Below are 12,642 nucleotides of genomic sequence, written 5' to 3' on the forward strand. Positions count from 1 at the left end.
TTGTTTCTTAGTTTATACCCCAAAAAACCAACAAGTACACTATTTGCTCACAAGAAATTGGTGGGTGTGGGTATTGGGTTTGGATCAACGAGAAGATGTGCCGCCGTTCTATTGAGTTGGTGCCCGGCCTTCTAAGGAGAATCAATGAAATACAGAAGCATTCATTTTGCTGCCTAATTTGCCATTCCATTGTTGTTTCAATGTCAATGATACTCTCTTCCTCTTCTCTGTCAACAAAGATCCTCAAGAGAAGATGAAGAGGGGTAAGGAAAAAGGGTTAGTTTGAGAGCTTAGTTTAGTTGGAGTAGGGAAAGGAAAGATAATGTACTTTGTTCGATTTTTACTTGTTTTTGTGTGGACAAAAATACTCTTCTACAAAGCATATTGCCATTCAAGTGATTTGACTTTCGGATTGCAAAATTTGATAAATTAGTCAAAAGGGCAACGAGTTCCCTATTTTACAAGTTGGAGGGCTAAAAGTTGACTATTAATAGTTAGAAGGTTAAGTTTTACCTAAACTAAAAGTTCAAGGGCCAAACGGATAATTTGCCTGTATTATTATTGTTGTTGTTGTTAAATATTTTATACTATTTTTCTTACACCAGAAAAATTTTAAATTTTGAATAGAAATCTTTTATACTATTTGAAATTTGAATAGAGATTATGTATCATAAAGGTTGAGGTGCTAGTGTCAATAATTTTTTACACTGATAGTATAGGAAAGATCAACATTTTTTCCCTTTTTGTATTTCTTATATTCTTTTTTTTTTTCTCTTTGAAGCATCATCTATTTTCTGAAAATAGAAACTATTTTTCTTCTTGTATGGTTTTGATTGCACACATATTGGATGTACATTGAGTACTAGCATATAATAAAGCGAGAGTAGGAATTTGATTTGGTGTAAACAATTTAGTGTCATTTTTTGTAATTCTAATTTTACCCTTAAAATTAACTATTAACCAGTAAACATGTATGACACTAAAACTTAACTCCTTAACTATTGATACACTGCAATTCCTTAAATTCCACAACTCCAAAATTACTTCTCCACGATTATAAACTCCTCTTCACCTAGTTACACGTCAAACTAAACTGCTAAATATCACACAACTTCTAAAAATCTTCATATTTACAACTTCCAAATTCTCGCTCCATAAAAAATCTTTTGCCAAATACTATAACAAAGCACTTCTCCCGTTACCACACCATCATTGTGTCACCGGTTCTAAATTTTTTTGGTATGTTTTGTTTAGAGAAAGATCGTTCATCAATCAATAATTCTTTTGTCTTTCATTTTCCTTTTCCTTTTAACCTGATATTTCTTTTGTCTTTCATTTTATTTTTCTTTTCATCAATCTATTTATCTGATTCGAACAACTAAGGGGCTGCTTGGTTAAAGGGTTTGGGAATCACAAAATGGAATAAATCCCTTATTTGTTGCTTGGGTTAAGCCTATTGGAATGCTATTTTTGGAATCATTCCTAAAAAATCATTCTCGAGTAAATTGGGAGGTTTTGGACAAAACCCTCAACTCATTCCCTCAGACAATATTTATCACGGATCTACCCTCTCTTTCCTCTCCATTACACGCTGCACAAAACCAGAGTCTTCTTCTTCATCAGTTTTTCTATCTCTTCTTCTTCAATCAATCGCCACCCATCACCTTCATCGGACATCTTCTTTCTCATTTCAAAGTCCCAAATTCAGGTTCACAAATAGTAGCAATAGCTTTCCAAGATCTGAAAGTTTAAACGAGAAATTAGATCATGTAGTAGATGATTTGCTTGAAAAGGTTGAAGCTTCCAAGGTGGAAATTGGAGAAGAGAAGATTTTATTGATTGGGCAAAACATTCCTTAGAACCAAACAATGTCATGAGTGGTGAAGTTCTGGTGAAATTTTTTGATTGTGTTCTGGTAAATCTGAAGGATCTGCTTAAGTTTGAAAACAATTTGATTCTGTCTTTGAAGGAACAAATCTCAACCCTTGAAGTGAATTTACGATTCTTGAAAAACTTTGTCATCTTCACAAATAGGCTATGCAATGGGTATGCGAATATCGGACTGTTTTTTACTTCTATTGAAGATGCTGCAAATAATGGTATTTCGTTCTGGTGTTGGTTGGGATGGAAGAAATAGGGAGTCAAAAGTTGATAGTAATAGAGACAGCGACATTTTAACCCTTCATTCTAAAGCCATAAAGAGCTGGTGTTTTATGGGAAAATAGGTACTCTGTTCTTATAAAGGAGGAAAGTCATAAAGAGCTGGTCTTTTATGAAAAAATATGACCATTGTGAAAGTGACCGCGATTTGGTTTATGAAATTATCCCAAAAAAATAGCAGAATGAATTTGTTTGTTTTGAAAGTTGTATAACGGTCGTTAAACTTCAAATATTCCTTCCTTAAACTTCAAAATCTACAAAATCTCATATTTTTGTTAAATACAAAACCTACCAGTTTTTGGAATTATCCCTTTGTTTTATAAGAATTGTTATATCAGGGGTAAATTTGAAATTTAATCGCATTTAATTCTGAAACACTTGTCAAACCAAGCATCAGAAATTGGAATGAAAAGTTTAATTCCAAAACCAGAGTCAATGATTCCATTTCCATTTCCGATTCCAATATGTGAAACAAGCACCCCCTAATATTTATTTTTGAACAGATTGCACATGCATCGAGTATAACTCAATAACTAATATATATAAGTTGTTAGCATTTAATTTATTTGAATAGTGGGATGAGGGCCCAAAGTCGTGACTCAGGAAGGGGACCAATTAGAATTTTGAAATCCACGTGTGTTGTGTGGAAACGCGGAAACATAATCTGGGAAAGGATGGAGAGTGGGAGTTGAAACTTGGAAGTCCAAATAGGTCGTAATGTATGGACCAGAATAGGTCCTGTAGACTGGGCAATAGAGTATCAGCACCGTCGGTATAGTACGTCTAAAAGTGAAGCAGAACGCTGTCGTACCGTCTGAATTTGCATTGGTAAGGCCACAAATAATTGAAGCTTCGTTGTCTAGTTGCCTTTCAGGGCCTACTCTGGACCGATGAGCAATCACTATCATGTTTTAAAGAAGCCAAAAGTATATGACTTCCTTCTGAAATCGTATATAAATCTAAATAGTTTCTTGTATTATTTGAAATAGTTTTCAAAAGAATTATATATTTCCTATTATTGGCTTGTTCTTGTAGATTCTGCAAAAACTGACTAAGAAAAGTGATATTTCGTAGATTTTGGATTTTAGTTTTTTGGCTACTCTGGATAAAAAAGCAAACCAAAAACGCCAAAAAAAAAAAAACTGAAAAACCTATAACCCGGTGACAATAATTAAAGGAGGCAATAATCCGGAAATATGAAAATATCCATTAATTAACTAAACATTCATTAAGTCATTTCTTTGTGAAGCAGTATTGATTTTACCCTCCAAGCAGATATGATACTTAGCAAACTATTGTTTGGATTGCAATTTTTGGAGAAATTGTTTCTGGAGTTTTGCGAGAATATTCTTTGAAAATATTAACCTAATTACCTTTATATATCACATATATCATATATATATTTTAAAAAAAAAACAGTGCTATTTTTTTTTACAAAAACTTTGAAAAATTTGCAATCTAGACGATATTGATCATATTTATGCATGTAGCTTGTTTTTGACAGCACTTATTTGTTCATTCCAATACATTCCCTATGTGTGTAGATAATAAAAATTGCTTATAAATCATCAAATATGAGGGCATAACAAGGATGTCAAGTCATTTCATTTGCTGTAGGTTAGCAATTTTCAGATGCAAAGAACTAATTAAAGTTGAAAACATACCTTAATTAGTTAATTTATGACTACAGTTGGAATGTAATAATAGGTGTCCGAATGCAGTAATATCTTTGTAACAAAGATATTGAATAGAATGAAGAATTAGTACATTAATTAACTTTTTGGAACGAAATACCAAATTTCATAACTAAATTATGACGAGCATTTTTTATTGATTACAAAGATTTTCTCAATCATATTTACCCTTTAGTTTGAATTGGCACTTGATAAAGGATGATTGATTCTTCATTCAAATTAGCCTTGTGGACTAATTGATGCTCAAAACAATCATTCAAAGATCATCTGCAATAGTTTCGGCCTTAAGCATTTGTATCAATTTCGAAGTACAAGCACCACCCTTGGTTGTTTTCCCATGTAACTTCTTCCAAATTTTGTGTTTCAACAAATTGCAAGGAACCATTCATTTACAAGGTATTCTTGTAGTCAAAAGTAATAATTTTTGCAACACTTTTTAGAATATAATATATATGTCAAATAATTAATAGAATATACGTTCAGATAATAGTCAGTACTAAAGAAAATTGTGAAAATATAAGTATATCCAAATGGAGATGATAATTATAGGTGTAGACGAATTTAAACAAATCAAACACTTTAGCATTTAAATTTGTTTGATTATTTTGTCGAGTTTAAAATTTGTTCAAATTTGACTCGGTTATTTCTCGAGTCGAATTCGAACAAACTTTTATCGAGCCAAACTCGAGTAACGTGAACTTTTTATATATAAATTTCACTTATGTGCTAATCGAGCCAATCTTGAACCATACTTGAAAGTCTAACAAGTACAAATTGTTGTTCAAGATTCATTTGATTAGTTGGCAAATCAAATTCAAATGAGTTCTCATCAAACCAAATTCGATTTAAGTATCAAATAGTTTAGTTCGTCTTACAGTCCTACTTATAGTTTTCATTCGATATACAAATTAAGAAATTTCTGAAGTTCAGTTACATCAAAGGATTACTACACCCAACGGTGATAGAAAATAACAGATGCCGCTTTAAATGAAGTATGAGCAAAATGTAACAGGAAATATTACTTACAAGCGCTAATCCAAATTCTTGAGACAGATATTTCGGTAGCTTCTCATCTCTTTTTGAAAATGCATTTAGCTTGCCAATTTTGATTGTCCCTAATGTATTGAAAAGAGCACCTTTTCTCGTAGTATAAGCATTAACGTTGAATATTTCTTATAAATTCTTTTATGTTCGAATAGTAGTATTTCCCACCAAGAAAAAAATTGATAATCAGAAAATACAATTTTCAACTGTTGTCTATTTTTGAACATTTTGGCATTTACGACCTCAAGTACAGGTGATTATAGCAGGTGAATTCTCTTTGCAAGTATCTATTACAGTATATATATATATCCAGTCTTGAACACTGGAACTTGTGGAAAGAAAAAACTCAACTTACGATATAGAATAATTTTAAAGAAGGATTAGCTGCAAAACTGCTATGGAACTATTACCAACCTGCTAATACTACCGTTAGAAATCACAACTTCCCCGAAAGATTACCAATTTGCAGCACTCATACAATCAATTTTTTGCACATTACTCAAATAAACCTGATATAAACTTGAAAGAAAATTAGTATAACAATTACTCGATCCCTGATCCAAGAAATCAAAGTGTTCAAGATATACCAAACCTCTATCTCCTCCCATTTCCAATATCACAAATTTGGTTTCATATTGCTAATTACCTTTTTACCTTACATGCATTAAATTGTTATAATATTTTTTCTACAAAAATTTCAGAAATAGCAATTCAAACGAGAATTTTGTGTATGATAGCTTTATGCGTCGTCATGGAAAGCACTGCAAAGGAAATGAAAATTAAATAGATAGACATAGAGGTTCTTTTGTTTTTTTTTCTTTTCTATATACATATATATATATATATATATATATATATATATATATGTATAATTTTGGTAACACTAACATGCAAAAAGAGAAATTTGTACTACCAAACTGTCGCATGACACAATTATGCAAAGCTATGGTACTCTGTCGTCGGGGTCATGATATATTGAATGAATTACACCTGTTTCTTCATCTACCAAATCAATCTTCTCTCAACTTTGTCTCAAATGCAGTTCCTTTTCCACGATTAGGAACGTACAACAATAAAGTATTATTCCCAACACTATTTTTTTCTCTTTTTTTTGCTTAAAACTTTTAAAAGTGAGCTTTTACCTCACTGTTCTGAACATCTGATACGAGAATAGAAGCACTAAAAAGCTGAAGACACTTTCTTCTCCTCGTCCCAATCTTTCATTACTGTTACTCTCATCGAGAAAAGTTTGACCCTAGCTACTAGTACTGCTAGCTAGCAATCTAGCTAGAGCTAGCCTCATACCATATAGCTGCCCAACAACACATACTACAGACATTCACTTCACTTTAGCTCTCCTTCTACATGAGCTGTGATCCTGCAGTTTTGGTGGGACTAATTAAGATGACTTGAATGAGATCAGATCAGCAAATCAGGTAATGAAGAAAGCCTGTGATTCTCACGTCATGAAGCTTATAGTGTGGCATATGTATGGTAGCTTCCACTGACTTGTGTTACTATAAATTATCAGAATTGTCCGTCAACTATTTTGTTAGAACCAAAATAGTCCCTGAACTTTATTTTTACCAATGCCAGGTGAACACAGGATTAAAATAGGAAATCTTGACACAACACTTATTAAAATGTAAAAATGTAGAGGTTTGTCAAGAAATTGACTATGGAATTGAATGATGTAGAGAGTAAACAAAAAAAAAAAAAAGGGTTTGAGACTTCTACGAACTCTAATGGTAATACCCAATCTTGTTTAACATGACCTCTTGCTAGTTGCAATTGCAACAACTGGGAAGTTGTGAGTTTTGATTATGGTTTACAGAGGGTTGGGATGCCAATTTTAGGGTTTAATTTAGCTGAAAGGTGCATTTTTTTGGCTCTCTCTCTGATTCGCATTCCTAATTTCTCAATAAATGTCCAGTTGTTTTAATTCAAGTAAGGGTTATAGGTAACTTTCCTTTTGTGCCTCTACGTTGACCATTATCAGTGCATAATGTTTATAAATTGGGTCTGCTCAGATAGCGAGTTTTTTTACATAATTTTATTTACTTACATCATCAACACATTTTTCAACCACTTTTTTATCTCATATATATCACATTAAAAAAGTGCCACGATACTTTTTTTTTTTTTTTTCTCAAAACTGATTGCAAATAATCACTACTATCAAATGAGGACCACATTGGTAATATAAATATAGTTGAGAGACTAAATTGGCTGCCTATGAGCTTTAGTCTTGATTTGGAGTTACACAATGGAATGTTGGGAGTCAAAACATGAGACTTGGGGTATAAGACTTGTAAATGTATGTACTCATGGATAGGGCTGCAAACGAGTCGAGTCGAGTCAAGTTTTGGCCTAATCGAGCCGAGTATTGACTTAATTTTAGTGAACTCGAACTCGAGTTCGAGCTCGACGAGCCGACAATTCAAAGCTCGAGTTTGAGCTCGAAAAAAATAAAAAATAAATAAAATAATAATTTTTTCTTAATAAATAATAAAATATTAAGGATATATATGTAATTTTACTATTAAAATAAAAAAAATATATATATACTCGAACTCGTGAGTCGGCTCGCGAGATAACGAGCTTAATATCTTGAGCTCGAGTTCGAGCTTGATTTCGACTTGAGCTCGAGTCGAGTCGCTTGCGGTTCGTTTGCAGCCCTACTCATGGAAGTGGGTTGAAAATTTATTGTTGATCAAGAAAATTTTTAAGGAGTTTTTCTTAGGGCTGCAAACGAGCCGAGTCGAGTCGAGCTTTGAGCTAATCGAGCCGAGCCTCGACTAAATTTTACCAAGCTCGAGCTCGACGAGCTGGCAAATTTCGAGCTCGAGCTCGAAAAAAAATAAAAAATAATTATTTTATTTTTAAAAAAATAAATAAAATAATATTTTTTTCTTAATAAATTATAAAATATTAAGGATATATACGTAATTTTACTATGAAAATAAAAAAATAAAAAAAAATATATATAATATACGTAATTTTATTATTAAATAAAAATAAAAATAAAAAATATATATATAATATTCTGAGCTCGAGTTTGACTCGAGCCGGCTCGAGCTCGACTCGAGCTCGATTAATAGCGAGCTCGACTCGAGCTTGACCCGCTCGCGAGCGGCTCGATTCGTTTGCAGCCCTAGTTTTTCTCTTCATAGGGCAGTATCCATGCTATCCTAGTAAATATATAATTAGTTAGAGAAAAAAGGCCCATGTAAACTAGGGGGATGCACTGGCATACTCTCTAGACCAAACTATGAATTTTATTGACTGCTGGATGCAGTTCAGAGAAGGATTTCAAATTTCTCATGGCAGCTAATTTACCTTTAACAAGTTATTTATGAAAATCCTTTAGGAGGTAAACCTAAATAATCTTTATAATCAAGCAACTAAAAATGTTTTGAACCATGGCCAATACAGGTTTTTTAGAGCTTGGGCCCGTTTAATAGGATAGCATTTCCACTAACATGCAGTCACCTAAAACTATAATCAGGTGTTAACACCGACTTACACCTAGTCAAATCTTTGTATTTTTTGAAGCTTCCTTGTCAAATCTTTGTTAGCTGCTGAATTAATGGGAGCATCTGTCCTATGACATCTTCTTCTCCGAGCGTAATTTACTATGCAGCATTGGACTTTACGGACAAAATTCTTGGGTAATTGCAGTTGCAGGAAGTATTTCCTCCACATGCAGTTCGTTATATACAGTGGAAACTCATCATTTCGTCTACAACGAACTACTGATGAAAGTGTGAAGGAAATTTAATATTGACGTACCGTTTTTGAGGAATAAACGGGGTCGGTCGACCAATGGTTTTTTTTTTTTTTGGGTTAATCACATTTTATCCCCTTAAAGAATACCCAATTTCTCAGTTTACCCCATAACCTTTAATTTTGCTCACTTAACTCCCTTTAGGACAAAATTGCCCTTGCATTATTTTGACTTTTCATTTACCGTGTTTTCCTTTCTTTTATTTCTTTTTCTCTTTCTTCTTTATTTAATTCTTCCTCTTTCCCACAAAAATCTTCACCTTAATGATTGAAATTAAAAAAGAGAAATTGCAGATATCTATCTTCTTCTTAAATGATTAAAAAAATATTCAAATCACTTTCCTAAAATACAATTTTTTTAGCCTTTCAATTCTTTTAATTTTAGATTTTTCTCTTTCCTTTCTAGTTTCTCATTTTATTCCCAAAAAAATATCTTAAGATTAAATTATGACCTGATTAATAATCATCAATTGAAATTTGTGACATGTGACATTATACAAAAAATCAAAATTAGTTTTTGATGCCTTTTAAACCTTCACCCAGAAATATGCAATTACAAACTCAAAACAAAAATTTTCGTTGAAATGTAATTTCTATTGGGAAGGATGAAAGAGAGAAGAAAGAGAAAAAGAAATAAAATAAAGGAAAACAATTTCATCTTTTGATACTTTCTTGAGAATAAAATGAGAAACTAGAAAGGAAAGAGGAAAACCCAAAATTAAAAGAATTGAAAGGTTAAAAAAATTGTATTTTAGGAAAGTGATTTGAATATTTTTTTAATCATTTAAGGAGAAGATAGATCTCTGTAATTCTTTTTTTTTAATTTCAATCATTAAGGTGAAAATTTTTGTGGGAAAGAGGAAGAATTAAATAAAGAAGAAAGAGAAAAAGAAATAAAAGAAAAGAAAATAAGGTAAATGAAAAGTCAAAATAATGCAAGGGCAATTTTGTCCTAAAGGGGGTTAAGTGAGCAAAATTAAAAGTTAGGGGGTAAACTGACAAATGAGGTATTCTTTAAAGGGATAAAATGTGATTAACCCTTTTTTTTTTGGGGGATGCCCAACAACATTAAAGGGTCGTGGTACTTTCTCATATGCTGATGCCAGACTACAATAATAAACGGTTTTACCATCTATCTGTCTCACTATCTTCTCCACATAAATGCAAGTCCAGCTTCCCTCTGTACTTGGCTAGCTAGCCACTTATCAACACGAAATAAGAGAGTAAACGAGTCTAATTAAGTTGAATACAATAATGTTGAAACATGTTTAATTATTTTAATGAATTTAAAAATGCAATTCAAATTTGACTTGACTAGTTGGTGAACCAAATTTGAACTAATACTTATCAGCCGAATTCAATTCGAACATTGAATAGTTTGATTCATCTTTTAACCCTAAACACATATAATTATGCCAATTTTGTGCATATTTGTGAAAAAGCCATATCCCAAAGTTGATTGAAGAAGGTAAATCTAATTCAAATGGACATGGATGATTCAAATGTTATCCTTATATTTGCTGATCATTTAGATATGTGTATTTGGTGATCATATATGTTGTATAATGTTTGATGGTTTTTTTTTCCTTGTCATTAGCGCAGATTTGAAGCAATGAGATTATTATTTCCTATGTTTTTGGCTATTTGAACTAAAGTAGTAACTGACATCCCACCTGTAAAATCTGTGGCCGAACTGATTATTTAATTACCTGTCTGAGTTCATGACTAAACTTGGATAGTCAACAACTCGTTACATTTGGTCTCCACCAAAAAAGGCTTGCTGGTCCAATAGGTCATGAAAACTTTTGGGAACAAGTTTTTAGATATGGTGAAATTGGTTAAATTCCAAACGAGTCAAAATGCTGTACTAAACTACTACAGCTTTCTAGTATTTTTTAGCTGGATTTCACTCCTCTCTAGTGAATTTTCTCTCAATTTCTAACAATGCATGTTCTGGAGAAAGAATCCATCAGAGAGAAGTCAAATCCAGACGGGTGCACTTGGTGGTGGTTCAATCCCCACCTGCCCCTCATAGGCCCCCCTTAGATAGATTAGGATAGAGTAGGATACAGATAAAATAGTGACGAATGACAAAAAAAAGAAGAAGAGAGAAGTCAAATAAATTTTAGCCACCGGCCAGGGTCACTCTTAAGGGTGTTTCAGTTTGCAGTGATCTTTTCAATGTGAATTGAGTTTAACGTTGTGTTGTACTTTACATTAAAGAAAAAAAAAAAGGACCAATTACACCACTCTTGTATTATAACAAAATCTTGGAACCATGTTTTGCTTTGATGTAGCAGTACCATCAATTATGTGCTAATCTAGTGCTTGATCATCCTTCTTCCCAGTTATCATTTTCATTCAAATTTAACTCCTTTTTGAAACCTCCATTGCTGTCATGAGACAATTGATAGTAGTTGTTACCCTGCAATGATTGCGTTCTCCAGTACAAATTCAAAGGTGTGTTAAAAGCTGAATATGAAGCAAGAAAAGCCCCCATGAACGGCTTTAGCTATGTTGGTGTAAAAAAGGCAAAATGGCATCTCTTCTCAATTAAGCTAAGAGAATGCAAATGAGTTTAGCTGAAAATGACGTGTGCCCAGAGTTTAGATTAGAGGGAGGGAAGGAGGGAGGGAGGCAAACCTTAGCGTTGTTGAATGTAATTAATGCATTTTCTTGGGATGGACTGCGCAAGAAGAATCGTTTTCAGACATGAAAGAGCCAAGTCATCTTCCCCCTTATTTGATTCCTTCAATCCAAAATCTATCGCAGTCAAACCCTCATGTCTCCTGTTTCTACAAACTCAAATAAAAGTCATGTGTCCTCATTAAATGAGAATTTTAACGACTCCCTCTCATAATATTTATAGTGTGCTAAACCCCTATGGATAATGATATACTTCTGTTTATCTGCATTTTGTTGTTGTAATATAATACAAAAAAACATGCTGTTTGGATAGATGATTATTTGAAATTTTTAAAAAAATTATAATATATTATTGCACGTCTAATGAAAAGTGATTGAAAACATAAAAAAAGATTGAAAAATATGTTTATGATTTGGTGATTATCCCTTAAATGCTTTAAACAAATGGTAATGCACCAAAAAAAATTATTGTATGTATGTCTAAAATTTGAAAAGAGATATGTTCAAATTTGATGACATCTTCCTTCTTTTTAAGGGATAGATAGACATACACGCATCAATGATTATATATATTTATAAGAATTATAGCTTCAAGTTCAGAATTTGCACTAAAAAATATATCTCTTTCAAGAAAAATATGAATGCCATTCCAAGACTATATATTTTTCCTGAATATATCAAGCTGTACACTATCAATGCAAAAGAGCAGATAGCTGCAACACCGCAGCCCCAACCTTCGCCTCCCAAATTCCAACTAGTAGTATATCATAGGCTGCTAGTGGCCAAATCTCAGTGTTAGTAAAGAAATGAGCAGTGACTAAAAGTCATTCTTTTCTGCTGCCAATCTACCGAGTTTTGTATCCTACTTCTCGACTTGTTCTTTTCACTCTTCTGCCTTCTTTCAGTACTGGACCTTTTTATCCTTCTCCTTTTCTAAATCTGGTCAGCCTCAGCTATCCCTTCGTTCCAGTGTTTCTCCACTTGCAGACATGATATCCCATCCTCTGCAGTCTATTGCTATACTATACTAGAATCACTACAGTCTCTTCTTCCTTTCTCTTGGATATGCACCAGTTAATTTGAGAGATTTGATGAAGTCTCAATTGGGATTTTCTAAATAGAAGATTCCTACCTATTAATCTTTAATCTTCATTCCTTTTTTCTTTTGTGGTTTTCTTCAAGTGGAAATAAAATGCAACCATGGCTATGAGTTCATTTCTTGCATCAACTTTATCTTCAACTATACTCGTAGTAATTACATTTCTCCATCTTCTCTCCACAACTTCTTGTTTGAATCATAATCAACCTCCGG

Source organism: Coffea arabica, chromosome 7e (genome assembly GCF_036785885.1).
Source record: "Coffea arabica cultivar ET-39 chromosome 7e, Coffea Arabica ET-39 HiFi, whole genome shotgun sequence".
Lineage (NCBI taxonomy): Eukaryota > Viridiplantae > Streptophyta > Magnoliopsida > Gentianales > Rubiaceae > Coffea > Coffea arabica.